The sequence below is a fragment of the Natator depressus genome, chromosome 7, assembly GCF_965152275.1.
Source record: "Natator depressus isolate rNatDep1 chromosome 7, rNatDep2.hap1, whole genome shotgun sequence".
Lineage (NCBI taxonomy): Eukaryota > Metazoa > Chordata > Testudines > Cheloniidae > Natator > Natator depressus.
This window is the reverse complement of record NC_134240.1, coordinates 109,820,840-109,823,999: the sequence shown is the minus strand read 5'-3', so window position 1 is coordinate 109,823,999 and position 3,160 is coordinate 109,820,840. Positions and strand designations below refer to the sequence as shown.

The window sequence follows — 3,160 nt, the reverse complement described above, 5'->3', positions numbered from 1 at the left end:
CGAATAAGTCAAAATGCCTGGCCGTAGTTGCTAAGGAACTGCAAAGATTTCCCAGAAATGAACAAAGGTGAGTGTTGTTTTCGTGATTGAAATCTTTCAAAGGCATTGGACTTCATACATTTACTCATGATGTTTTACCATTTCCCCGCATTTTTTTGCCGCAGATGCATGGACATGATCGGAACTATGCACAAACTTCCGGTATCCTGATCTGAATGATCTCCCATTTGCCCTTTTGTCGAGTCACGCTGTTAAGCGCATTGAAATAGTAGCCATATAATAAAAGTATTAATTTTAAATAAACCAATCTGGTAAAAAAATCAATCCCAAAGTGTCACTGTCTAGAGGTCTAAAGCGTAAAAAGAACAGCGACTTCATTTAAATCTGGATGGCTGTATGAGACTATAGAGATGGTTACACCGAAGTCACATAGTGTAATGCTTGTTAAACTTTGTGAAATATTCACATATGATGAGGATAACGGAGTGGTTTGTGTATATTGTCGAGATGCCAGAGCTTCGGGAGAATTTTCAACAGGAAGAATGTGGAACAATGTATGGAAGTTGGATTTCTTAAAGCGTCATCTTTCAAGTAAGTCTCATATAGATGGTGTAACAAGACTTAGAAACGAAAACCCTTCCTTACAGAGTGGATTGCTTAGCATGATTCTTGAAAGTCCAGCTGAAAAACAGGGGAGGCAAATTAATCTTGAATGCAAGAACTCAAACCCAGAAGAAATCAAGGTACTTATTGACAGTGTGTTGTTGGCTATTAAAATGAACAGCTCAATGCTTTCTGTTCAGGATATTAATGACCATATGGAAAAGTATGTGCGCATACCAGCAAGCTGGAGAAGTAAAAATTATGCTTTTTAATTTTCCAAAATGACCTCATGCATGAAATAGCATCGGCAATGTTTCATACTCTAGCTGTTGATGAAAGCACTGATATATCCATTAACAGATACTTGATACTCTACTTTAAATACAGATCCATAAATTCTGCAGACTATAAAACTTCGTTTGGTGGACTATTATGATTGCAAGAATATGATGCTGTTTCAATAGTGTCTGCAATCAAAGAGTTTATAAAAAACACCAACTTGATCTAATGAAAATGGTGATGTTCACATCTGATGTTGCCTCTGTGATGTTGGGCAAACTCAGTGGTGTGGCGGCTCAGCTGAAACGTGATATTCCACACTTAGTCCAGCAACATTGCATTGCACACCGGGAAGACTTGGGAATTTCTGATGCATGGAAAGAGGTCAAGCTGATAAGACATCGAAACCTTAATGAGAACTGTCCACACGGTGTTCTGTTGGTCATCTAGGAGAAAATGCAAATTTCAGGAAATAGTGGATGCTTCTGAATGTGAGTCAGTGGCTATCAGGCCACTCAATGAAGTGCGCTGGTTATCTAGGCACTTTGCACTTCGAGCAATTATTCGCAACTATAATCCTCTTCTGGAATATTTTGAGCAAGACAAAGATACTGATCCAGTTTCTAAATACTGCCACAAAAAGCTGAATACCATGGAATACCGAATAACATTAGAAGTTATGAAAGATGTTTTGTCGGAGCTGGCTTCACTATCCACACTGCTCCAGAACAGGGCCTTACACCTCTTGAAGCATTTCACCTTGCACGAGGTAAACTGAACAAGATCAGAAGACAGTACCTTGGAGATTCAGTCTTATGGAGTGGCAAAGTTAAGGCTCTCTTAGATATGAGCTCTCAAGAAAATAATGAAATTGATACCAGTTCCATAATAAAACTTTCATAAACAACTTGTGTGCACATTTGGCAGACAGGTTTCCAGAGGATGAAGTCCAGGAGTGGTCCGCTTTTGACTGTGCAGCAATAGTTAAGTGTGACTTCACTTTTGGAATTCATCAGGTCAAATCCCTATGTTCAAAATACAAAGACTTTCTTGCTGAAGAGATTGTTATAATCAGTCAGTACAATGACTTCAAGTTTGCAGTAGCTGAAAGAATCAAAAGCCAATTGGTTTTAAGTTTTCCGGATATGGTGACATTTGCTCACCAGAACGAACAGTTTCAGGATCTTGCAAAGTTGATGGATATTGGAGGAACATTCCTAGCATCAAGTACAGACTGTGAGCGTGGCTTTAGCTTAATGAACACTCTAAAAAACAAACTACGGAATTGTTTACAAGTAGATCGTTTGGACATGCTGATGTGCATTAAGAGTTACCAGCTGGATGGAGGACTGATAGATCCGGACAGAGTTTATATTGAATGGGCAAATGAAAAGGATCGCAGGGAAAAACTGTAAGGTTAGTTTAGCCGTCTTTGACATTTTGACCAATAAGGAAATTAAAATGCATTTGTAATTACATATCTTATTCTTGGCTGATAATCATTTATTGATTTTTTTAGGAATATTTTAAATTTAAAACACAAACTCTTGTTTTTCTTTTTTTACTTATGATGTCTCTATCTGAAAACCCATATAAATTGACATAATGGCATACTTATTAAATTGTCTATTATATGTTTATCAAAATCTTTTTGGACATGTGTATAGAATGAGAGGTGAAAGTGGACATCAATGGGCAGAAGCCTATGGACTGATAATGATCATGATTAATATGTGCTTGATATATGCTTGTGATTGTCTATAAAAAGATCATAAAGCGTAATGCTTAAAACTAACTTCTGCTTCATGAAGAATGGTTAAATTTCCTTTTTCTAAGTATTTAAAAAAGACATTTATAAAATAACATGGTGTAAAACTATCATCACAAATTGCAAATTAAAACTTTTTAAAATGTATAAGCATTTTACTCGCTTGGGCTCATTTGCCTCATGGCGAACAAATTTGACCTCTGCTTCAAAAATTTGCACAGAAGAAATTTTTTGCACACACAGCCTGTCAAAAATTAGAGGGAACACTGCCCCCCGCAGCTCCCAGTGGCCGCGGTTCGCCATTCCCAGCCAATAGGAGCTGCAGGAAGCAGCAGACACAGAAGAAGATCCACATGAAGAGAGATTAAAAGAGTTAGTACTGTTTAAAGAGATGTGTAAATAGAGGGAATAATAGGAGCATATAATATAATGAGAAAGAAAATCATGCACTCCTATTTTTACTCTCATATAAATACTGGAACAAGGGAACACTCAATTAAAAGGAAGTAC

At 37.2% G+C, this 3,160-nt stretch overlaps 1 pseudogene; it reads left to right on the top strand.

Moving 5' to 3' along the window:
- The first annotated feature begins 410 nt into the window (after positions 1-410).
- On the top strand, positions 411-2,297 carry LOC141991358 (E3 SUMO-protein ligase KIAA1586-like; annotated as a pseudogene).
- The last annotated feature ends 863 nt before the right edge of the window (positions 2,298-3,160 follow it).